This window comes from Monopterus albus, unplaced genomic scaffold (genome assembly GCF_001952655.1).
Source record: "Monopterus albus unplaced genomic scaffold, M_albus_1.0 scaffold187.1, whole genome shotgun sequence".
NCBI lineage: Eukaryota > Metazoa > Chordata > Actinopteri > Synbranchiformes > Synbranchidae > Monopterus > Monopterus albus.
In genome coordinates this window covers 125,164-136,428 of record NW_018128067.1, presented here as the reverse complement: position 1 = coordinate 136,428, position 11,265 = coordinate 125,164, and the positions used below count along the sequence as shown (strand labels likewise).

The following is an 11,265-nucleotide window of genomic DNA, read 5'->3' as shown; positions in this document are numbered from 1 at the left end:
GGAGGATTCAAACTGCCATTGGGACAGCGAAATGAGACATTATGTCACATGGAGTCATAAACATAATGACAAATGCAACTGAAGAATCTGTAGTCCTGCAACCCCCAAGTGGACCAGTACAAAACAGCAGATAAATTGTCACTTCGGCTGTAACTGTTAAACCAGCTTTGAACCAGGAGGAAACGATAGTGACACCAGTTAAAGTGATTGCTCCAACAAGGAAGACAACAGCAAATGAGAAAGTGACTGAGCCACACAAAAGGAAGACTGCTGTGAGGAGTGCTGAGCCTAAAGGAACAGGTGGTAACTCCAATAGTAGTAGGTTAGATTGGGTCCGCAGGACAGTGGCTGACTGGGCTGATGGTTTAGGCCAGTGGTAAAAGGAGTGCCATTTGATCAGTGGGACGATTATGCAGAGGAGGAAGAGCATGGTCTTGGTAACAGTTTGGAACAAAAATAGCTGGTACAGGTGTGTTCAATTTGCAGGACAGCTTAATGGGAAGGAAGATTGCTACATCTGTACCAAGGCTAGGTCAGAAAGATTGCTTGTGCTGAACACAGTGTTCATTTGGAAGGAGTGTAGTCGTGAGGTCTTACAGACTGACTTGAATCCACAGCCGTGGTGCAAGGCTGAGTGTCTATCCTTTCTGGGCTCACCATCTTACCAACTGGTGGCCAACTTTAGAGCAGAGGGGAAGACTAATGTCCAGCGATGTAGAGAATTAGATGTGACTATAGGAGAAAGAAGTGAAGCATTGGGAGCTGTACCTGTAGGTAAAGTGAGTCCTGACCGGTGTAGTTACCAGTGGAAGCTGGACACACTGAACTGTACAAAGCCAAACTTGCATCCAGCTTCCCAGTTAAAAGGAAGCTCACTGTCAGTGATACTTAGAGCAGTTGAAAGAAAATCACGGCAGATGGTAATGATGGCATAGGAAGTGAAGCAGATTCAGGCTGGAGATGAGCTCGAAATGGAATGGCTGGACATCAGAGGAGAAGATAGAGAAGAGCTCTACCAGGTGGTGACCGAGTGAAACAGCAAGAGGATGAGCTGAGTGAAGGACAATGGACATCACATCACATCGTCATATATTCACATTACATATAAATCAATTGCATATAATCATTTTTACACATTTATTATCCAGTCATTTACATTACTGAGTATTTTCATTTAATCATTTTCATTTGATCATTTACATTTTATTTCAGTAGATTATCTATGTGTGTTTATGTGTAATGGAAATATACTACAGCATATTACAGAGCAAATTACTGGATATTTACACAATAGTTCAATCACAATACTAATGTTTATGTTGTAGATGTGTTATGTTTTAAATTTATGTTTGTGAATCTCACTATGTCTGTTTCTGTTTGCTCTCAGATCCAGTGCAGGCCCTTTGTTGGTGATCGCCCACAAAAGGCATCCAGAAGGAGGCCTGGGGGTCGCTCAGGAACTTTCCCCCAACCAGAAAGTCAAACAAATGACTCAAACGAAGCCAAGATTGCAAAGATTAATGTGTTTAGTTGGGGGTTTTTCGCCTGAGTCTGCCAGATAAGTGTCTTGATGTAAAGACCTGTGTTAAGCTGTCATAAAGTGTTTATTGAAGCTGTTTGTTTTACAGTACTGATGTGTATAATTGAAATTGTGTTATGTGTGGGGGAAGGGGGATCACCTTGTCAGTTATCCTTTCTTTCTAGGACTCTGTTTTATTTTCAGTGTGTTCTAAGCAAAATTAAAAAGTTTTGCCAAGTTAAAGCAGTACTTATTGTGCTTACGAGCATGTTTTTTTTAGAGTGTAGGGAGTCGGTTTAGTGTAGAATTGCTCTGTTAAGGTCAAAAGTTTATCTCTGTAATAAAAGTTGATCTCTTTTTTTATTTTTAAATGTGGTAGCAGGATAATGTTTAATTAGTCATTAGTAGTGTTAATTTGGCTTACTGATTAGTATTAGGAAGTGATGTATTCAGATAACTGTTTATGAATGTTCTTTTCATTTTTCTGTTCATGTTTATTCCACAGTGTTTAGTAGCTCCGTAGTCTTTCTAACTAAAGGGTTTATCCTGGAGGGACAACCAAATAGATCAGAAAACAACTGTTCAATTGAGTTTGTACTGTAAATTACAGAATTAACAAACCATAACTCAAGAACACTCACAGGAGGCCAGATACAGCCTACTACTGAACTACTTTGTGTTAGTATGCGCAAAGTGTTGTTACACTTAATGCTGCAGTGGGTATAAGTATACAGGGAGGGGCAGAGGGACAGTCGGCCAATTGTGGTTGTGCTAAACAATCAGAGGGGAATAAAGTATATTAAAATTAATACAATTCTGTATTTTATTTTATTTTATTTTTCAGTTCTGAAGATACAAGCCAGTCCTCTTTGGTGACACCAATCACCCTCCATACAAAGCAGGACACCGCTTACATTACAAACCGCTGTCCAGGAGGGCGCAGTAGCGTTACAGCGTTACAATGAATGTACTATATTTGTAGACCTGTGCCCAGGAAGTGCGACACAGTAACAGAAGATTATGTGAGAAGAACGGGACTAATAAACGTACATTAAAAGGTAAGCCTATTTATTTCATGCGTAACGCTGCTGGTGATTTTGAAGGGTGTGCGCTTGGTGCGTCTGCTGCTCAGCATCAGCAGCGTGGATATCCATATGTATCCACATGTCCAAGGCTGAAATGGCTGGTTAACATACATTTTGCTTGCTCTGTAACCTCCAACATCTTTACCGATCAGTACTGGAAATCTGATCTCACAGGCATTAGGCAGTAGTGCTCGTCTTCATCGTTTACATACGTCTCTACAACGCTTAGGTTAAATGAATAAGGGTTTGTTCATCAGCAGCATCTGGATGCATTAATCCGACACATGGAGCTTTCTCTAATCCTTGGGTATTTTCTGCCATACAGGTCAATACTGCGCCGTAGCAAATAGCGGAGAAGCCTTCAATGCCCATATGTCCCGCCTATCATTAAAAAGAGCTAGCATGGAATGATTATTTGAGGATAGTGAATTGCTTTTTCGTGCGTTGCAGTTATACGTTGGTATTGTCATTCACTGGCGAGTCGAATTTCCCTGCAGCCACACTGACGAAAATCTAAAATATCATCCCTAATCATCCACTGTCTCCACAGCCGAAATGTTCTCCCCAGGCGCTTGCGTCTGTAGGCTACTGCATTAGTGGAGAATTCCCACACAGGGAGGGACCCCAGACTGTCCCTAATTATGTGGTCATATTAGATTAGAGTAGACTGTTAAATTCGACAATGCCTTGCAGCGGCTTCCTGAAAGTCTACGTGCACTCGGCTGCATAGGCTGCACGACCAGCAGTTGACATCTGTGGTATTCTACATGTCGTCTACTGTTGAACGCTTTGTTTCCATGAATATATAATAAGTGTGCGCTGCTGTGGTCACACACCCACACCTGCATACTCCTGAGAGCGTCTGCGTGCATGACTGGCCCCGTGTGATGCAGGAGGCACGCACAGCAGAAAATGTGTAGGGGGATTCCCAAACTGTCAACCTCCGACTCCGACTGTGTGTGTAGACGCCCTGCATGTGCTCCGGACCAAAGACGAAAAGGACCATCCAGAGTGTTTCCAGGAACCAGTCCAAGAGCCAGGGTCTGTCATGGCCTGGGGTTGTGTGGCAAAGGTGATTTTTACATATGGTCCCAACTTTTTCTGATTTGCGGTTGTAAATTGACATGATTAATGGGTTAATGATTAATACAATTGGTATTTTAAAATGGATAAAGTGCTACAAATATTTTTCATCTCAACCGTTTAACTTCTTTTAACTTCAACTTCTGAACACAATGGCGGAGTCTGCAGTTCCCATGCATCATATTACTTGTACAATGCCTGTAGGCTATTTAATCCTACGAGCTCACTGTTTACTGTGCACTCTCCTAAGACAGTATGAGATCTGTAATAAGTTACTACTAATGAAACAAACATTTCCTACTGCTGCTGCTTCACATTTGTCTTTGACTTCTATTTTCTAAATGCTAATTAATTGGACAACACTCACCATTATATACACGTGGTGCACACTCACACACTTACAATACAGTATATCCCCTTCATGACTGACAATATGTGGAGAGGTAGGTGTAGGAGATAGGCCATTGCACCATTCTACCTGTTTTACCACCTTGAGGCATCGTTGCTGTTCTCTGGTTCTGTACACATAAAAAACACAACTCTCAACACAAGGGGCTGCATTGGTCAGTTGGGTGAGGGGTTGTAGGTGTGATATGCCCACATTGTGATGAGTCGTAGCCTACTCTACCTTAGCACCAGTTCTGCCACCAGTGTGTTGGCCTTGATAGATAAAAACAGTTTAACATCTAGCACTAATAAACTTGCATGGCGTGTTGTTATGGTATATTAATTGTGGCTCAGATTTGACAGTGAATAGTAGCAAATTCTTAAGCTAACAAGGTAAACAAAAGAGTCTTGCTCCTGTGCACATCCACGTCTCAATTGTCCTCCATACATGATTCGTCAATGTGGCGCCTTTCCCAGATGATGTCACCATCCAGTGTAGTGAAAGTTAAACCAGATCCAACTTTTTCACCACACACAACTGCATCATTTCACCAGAGCCCCCCGTGGTGCTGGTGCCGGCTGCAGTGAATGCAAGCCCCCATAGAAATGAATAGCGAGAGTTGCGTTTTTTTCACACCCTTGAAACTCTGTTTGAATGTGGCCTTTGGCTGGCATTGGGCGAGAGGTGGGGTACACCCTGGACAGGCCGCCACTCTGTGGCAAGACATGTAGACAAACATCCACACTCACTCACATTCACTTGTATAGGCAATTTAGAGTCGCCAGTCAACCTACCCTGCATGTCCTTGGACTGTGGGAGGAAGTACCCGGAGAGAACCCATGCAGGCACAGGGAGAGCATGCAAACTCCACACACACAAACACAAAAGGCCCTGGGTTGGCCTGGGCTCAAACCCAGAACCTTCTTGCTGCGAGGTGACAGCATTAACCACCATGCTGCTGTGTCAACTATATGTACACTTCTGTACAATGAATACGATGAAAAATGTATTGATATTTCCATCTAACTCTGATAGAAAGTGTATAGGCATATTTCTTAAATATCAAAGTTAATTATTTTAATGGTGCAGTCTAAAGATACTCTCAAATGTATGTGAAGAGTTCAGAGCGGGTCACAGCTGAGGCAGCATGGCTCTGATTAGGAGATAGTCACTGTCCCTTTCCGGATATTACCTTGGTGAAATCTAGCCCACAAGTGCTGATAAAGGCAGTCATAAGCAGTCAACTGTGTTTATCATGCTGCTTTGTGGAGCGTGCGGCAAAGGTATTGCTAATACTGTGTATAACTATAGCTATTAGATCACTGATTAACTATCTAAACTACTCCACACTAAGCTTCTGTTTTCTTGATATTACTCATAAATAGATGCTGTGGTGTTCATTGCTTCATTCTCAGTCTGAGGACATGCAGTGTACACTGTATGAACACGCTGTATCCTAGTACAGGCCAGCATGTCAGTGTGTGGGCTGTCAGGGCAATGATTCAGCATTTCTTGTAAAACCCATAAGAAACCTCTGAGTCTTCTAATCAAAGGTTGCGCCTCCTCTTCATTTTGTTGTTTCTTGCTCCTGACCACATTTGGAACACGCTGTTTAATCTGTCAACCTACTGTCAAATATTACACTGATTTCAAGTGTTGCAGTGCAGTGCAAAATCATGAGGTGTACCTAAAGTGGAACATCAGGTTACTTTGAAAGACAATGCAGTATTTTCACAGGGACTTCTGCTATTGTGGTGCTAAGCATAGTGCGGAACTAACGCAGTTTAATCTGAAGAGAAGATCTGACCCAGTTCACAGAAACTGATGGGGCCAGAGCAGGATGAGGGACTCACCAATGGCCCACATGAAGTGTTGTTCACTCAAATGCCAACACAGTTATACAACTTTTAAGGCTTAAGATTTCCAATTTATCTGCCAAGTCAACTGCCCCTGTTAAAATGAGTCGACAAAACAATTAGAAGAATGATTGTGGACAGGGTGTGAAAGGGGCTAAATGTTATATTTCATTTTATATTTTTATGATGCAATACTCCAGTGTGTTCAACAGACTTGGCCACTAAATCTGATTTTAATTCTGTTTTCTTTTTTGTTTTTTTTAAGCAAGACCCTAATGTAATTAATATTTTCTCTGGGCCCTACTCTTAACTTAGAAAAAACTGCAACCCCCTCCCCCAAATGTTTCAAAATAAAATGCTAAATAAATGAGAGTAGGAGCAACACAGGTTGCCAATGGCTGCTGCTGATGGACTTGACACTTAAATGAATGGATTTGATTTTGATTGATGTCTTCTTATTTATACAGTTCCTTATTTAACCTAATTCAGACTGAGTTTGATTGTAAGATCGTTTAGCACACAGTCACACTGAGCTAAAAAATAATGGAAGAAAAATGTTTAGAAAATTATACAATTATGACGTGGATGAGATAAATGGCAATAAAGTTGTAAAGTACTGTCCATCATACTGCTCACTGAACAAATACACAAACAGTAGCTTGGAGATGACAGAAGCAGCCACACTGCTCTTGTGATGGTGTGAGAAGGAAGCTGAGTTCCTGGAAAGTGTGATTTAGTGATTGTGTCCCCACATCCTCCCTTCACATCTAGCCTAAAGATGCATATGTATCTTTTAAGTCTGGGATTTAATTTGAGCATCTGTAGTGCTTTTTTAAATTCGTGATCAGATTTTAAAATGATTTTTTTTCATGGTTTTCCTTTAGTTTGTTTTTGTAGCTTTGTGTTCGTGGTGACCTACTAATCTTCATTGTCTCCCTTTTTTATTATTTGCAATACACACTTTTCATACAGTTAGTTCACCTTTGCACCCTATTATCCTCCATCATTCCTTCAAAGGCAGGGATATCACTGAGAGTAAGAGCAGCTTCAAGCAGTGCAAACAGCACCGAGCACTGCCTACAGCTTTCTTGGTCACATCTCATGCACGTTTCCTCTTGGACAAGTTGCCTTTTAGACTATGTTATCATGTCTGAAATCTAAGCCTCCTATCGGCTGCCTCTCTAGGTCATGCCTTCCAGCTGATTTCAAAACCAACAGGAGTCAGCAAGGTCACATGTGCTGGCATGTCTGTAAAATGTAGGGTAGAGGTTGTAGCATTTTGTTTTGGTTACGAGTCTATGTCAGTGCACTACTTCCTTCCTTCAACGCAGAGCATGTGACACATGACATGTCAGCAGTTGCCCTTTATTTTAATAACACTAACATAACATCTTACAATGTCCATGTTTGTAATAATGGTTCTAGTTAATTGTATGATCTCTTTCTGTTTATAGCCTAGTTATCCAACCACAGTCAAATACATAGTTACTGTCACTTTGTTTTTGTTTTTTAGAATATGTTTACCAAGTGGAAAGCAAAGTACAGTACATGTTTCGGAGGTGAGGGCTAAACAAGCAGTGCTGTCGGTGGCCCGCAGAACCAGTTGATGTTTGCTCTCTACGCTGTAGCCAATCAGAAGAGCATTGCCGTGTCAGTGGCTACATTGTCTCATTAACTCCCCAGTGGGGCTCTACTGTAAGATGGGTGATGCTATACTGGGATGACTGGAATTTACTGGACTGAACTTGGCTGGGTGCTAGTACACTAGCTGTATGCTGCACGAATTTGTGTATTGATGTATCCAAGTGCCTCAGGGCAGGTCACAGGTGAACAAAATGACAGATTGTTCAATGGCATGAGAAACATTTTAGCAGCAGAAGGAGGAGATGAAAAGAGGACAACCTCTTCTTTTGTTGCTGCTTATATTATAACATTTATTTTAATAGATGTCAGTGCTCATATGAACATGGTTGTTATGTGGCATCATGAGAGAAGATGCACCAATTTTCTCTAGTACAAATGAAATGAATCAGGTTTCCAGACCTGTTGTATGCATCTTGTACAGATAGCCTGCCTTTTTTACACAGAGAAAAAAGATATAATCATTATTACTTTACGATTATGACTGCTTAATCTGTAAAAATTGTTGCTGTGCACATGTTATCATGCTGCTGTTAGCATTTAGCTGAAAGAAGGATGAGACTAAAAGCCCTTAATCAAACTAAATCTTGGTTGTACAGCTTCTTTTCTTCCTCTCTTTATTTAAAATTCTTCTCACATATAATTTCTTTGAAATGATATGAAAAAGATGCATGATGTTAGAATAGAATTTTCCTCTGGTTTTGTGTAGGCTGTATGTTACCATAAGATGTTTGATATACATATAGTAAGGTAACACAACACATCTTTCAATCTGTTCACCCCTGAGATACTCTCCAGGTTTAGTGTGGATGTCTGCTTTGTGGAAAACTCTAGGCATGGAGCCAGCAATAGACCTTTTGACATCATAGCAGGTGTAATTGATAACAGTAATGATGGCTGCATTCCATTTATGTGAGCCATTTCCAGGTTCATGATATTACACTGTACATGCTTGCTGAGTGGCATTCTTAAGGTGGACACTGAATGGAACGTGGTGGACACTGAATGGAATGCAGCCATTGTTACTGTTGTTAGCTACACCTGTGCTTCTTCTACTGCAACAACTCAAAATGCCTCCTGTGAAAAAGGTCTGTCACTTAAGGAATAAAAGCCCTGAAGCAAATGAATCAAACTCACTAGCAACATTGTAAATGTAGTTCACTAGCTAGGGCCTGCCCTCAGTGTATGAAAGAAGAATGGTCCTTGGTGTAGACTTAGTTATGAACTGCAGCTTGGGGGAGAAAGGCTTAGGGGATCCACGCTGCTCTTGGGCTCTGGTGGACCCCCTACGTGAAAGGGGATAGACAGAGGATAGAAAGATGCAGAAAAAACGGGGAGGGAAGGTGGGTTACAAAAGCGAAAGCGAGTCTTTCTTGGTGGTTTAAATATGATTGGGAGAGGAAGCAAAGCAACCCTCTAATCTTTAAATAATCAGAGTAATTAAATTAGTAATTTATCAAAAATATACAGAGAATAACTTTGACACTGATGCCTCCCTATTATTCCAAACTACAATAATACATAATTAGAGCCTCATGTGAAAAACTGGAGACGCACCTGTTCCCTCCTCAGCCTGCTCTACTTTTCTTGCTTGATGTTGTTTCTTACATACAAAATAATTCATTAATTGTGACATTTTCATGCAGTTTATGGCCTGAAATTCAACTTATATTTTGATATAGGTCTATCCCCCCATTTTATATTTACTCCTGCTAGCAATGTGACTGCTAGCCTGTAGATAACAGAAGACAGGGGTAGCATCATATTCAAATAACCCTACTGAATGAGTACAGAATGAATTGAACCACCTCAAAACTCAACTCAAAAGTATTATATATATACTGTATAGAAACACAATTCTGTCAGGTTTGCCCGGCTGCGCCTGCCTTCTCACTCCCCTCACTCTGTTTTTGCTCCCTTATCTTGATTACGTTATCCGACACACCTGCTTCATATCCCCTGATTACCACCAGCTGCACCTGATTAGTTCTCCCTATTTATTCCCTGCTCTACGTTCACTCCCCTGCCAGTTCTTTCTAGTATCATCAGGCCCGTTTGTTTCTCGTTGTTCTTAGCTTTATATTCTTCACGTTTTGTCGCCCTAGCTCTGTTCCAGTCTTTAGCTCCATTGTTTCATTCCTCCTCGCCTCTGTCGCTTCTCCGGACCACGGACCTCCTCTACCCGGCTCCTTCTCCACCACGCAGGTCGATGCACAGTCTCCTAACTGTATGTACAAACTCTGTTCTTCCTCAGTACTTTCCACTACGACCTGCCAAGGAGTGAGTCCCAGCATCCGCAGCCCGGTCTTCTCCTCATCATTCAGCCACTGACTGTATTCACTTCTGCAGCTCGAAACCCGGTCCCACTTCTACCTGATTAGTCATTTCCTTGTTATATTTCACTGTAATTAAACTTAGCACTGCTTGCACTGAAGTCAGCCACCTGGGTCCGTCATATTTTTGTGACTCGCTCACCCCTGTGTTCGAGCCGATCTAACAAATTCCTAATCCAGCAACTCAAATACGAACCCTTTAGGTATAGTAAAAAAACTGGTAAATATTTGGCAAATCAACTACAATGTAAAAATTAAAAGGCAATCATTACATCCATACTTGACTCTACAAGTGAAACTGTTTATAATCCAGAGGATATTTAACAATGTATTTCAAGTCTTTTATATCAAACTATATTCCTCTGATCACAAACCAAATCCTTCTGAAATAGATACTGTCCTCTGTCACTTATTAGCCCAGATTTAAAAATTATCACCAAAGCACTAGCCACTAGAATAGAGACAGTTACTGCAATAATAATTCACCCAAACCAAACAGGCTTCATTAAAAGTAAACACGCTTCGGATAACATATGTAGACTATTTAACTTTTCCCCAGGCTGTCAGAACTTAACATCAACTACACCCCTGTGCTAAAAAGATAGATTATTTCAAACGCTGGTCCAATTGCTACAGTCAAAATTAAAACTTTACTACAAATTAACAGTTTTCAGTGCTTCTGACAATACCCACAGATAAATGATTCAAATCACTTGATTCCCTAACTTCACAGTTTTACTGGAATAACAGGAAACCCAAAATTTCCCTGTCACCACTTCAGAAGAAGAAATCACAAGGTGGCCTATAAGCACCAAATTTTCAGCATTATTTCTTAGCAAATCAACTGCAATATTTAGTTAAATGTATTCAGAAGGACAGTTATAATAGCTCATGGATAGTACTAGAACAAAATCAATGCAAAAATACTTCAGTTGCAGACCTTGCCTTCCTACCATACTCAATTAAGAAAATGAACTACTGCAAAAATATCACAATCTCTGCAACTCTGACAGCCTACAGGGATAGCTTACTAGCTGACTTTAGCTAAAATGAGTTGACATTTTCCACAGTGTAAAGACTGGTGACAATAGGTAGCCAGCAGGTCCATCCATCCATTTTCCTCCGCTTATCCGGAACCGGGTCGCGGGGGCAGCAGTCTAAGCAAAGATGCCCAGACTTCCCTCTCCAGACACTTTCTCCAGCTCCTCCGGGGGAATGCCAAGGCGTTCCCAGGCCAGCCGAGAGACATAGTCCCTCTAGAGTGTCCTGGGACTTCCCCGGGGCCTCCTCCCGGTCTAGTCTCCGTGTCCAGAGGTCAGGCTGTCGGGGGCCCTGCCTTCGACCGCTTCCCCATCCACTA

The 11,265-nt window shown here is 41.4% G+C and overlaps 1 protein-coding gene across 1 annotated transcript in view; it reads left to right on the top strand.

Annotated features, from left to right (window-relative positions):
- Positions 1–2,462: 2,462 nt before the first annotated feature.
- The window catches only part of slco4a1 (solute carrier organic anion transporter family, member 4A1), a 34,708-nt gene continuing 25,905 nt past the window's right edge, over positions 2,463–11,265 (top strand). Inside the window, 1 exon segment of the mRNA XM_020617233.1 lies at positions 2,463–2,577. The gene's annotated coding sequence lies outside the window, so the exon portion shown is untranslated.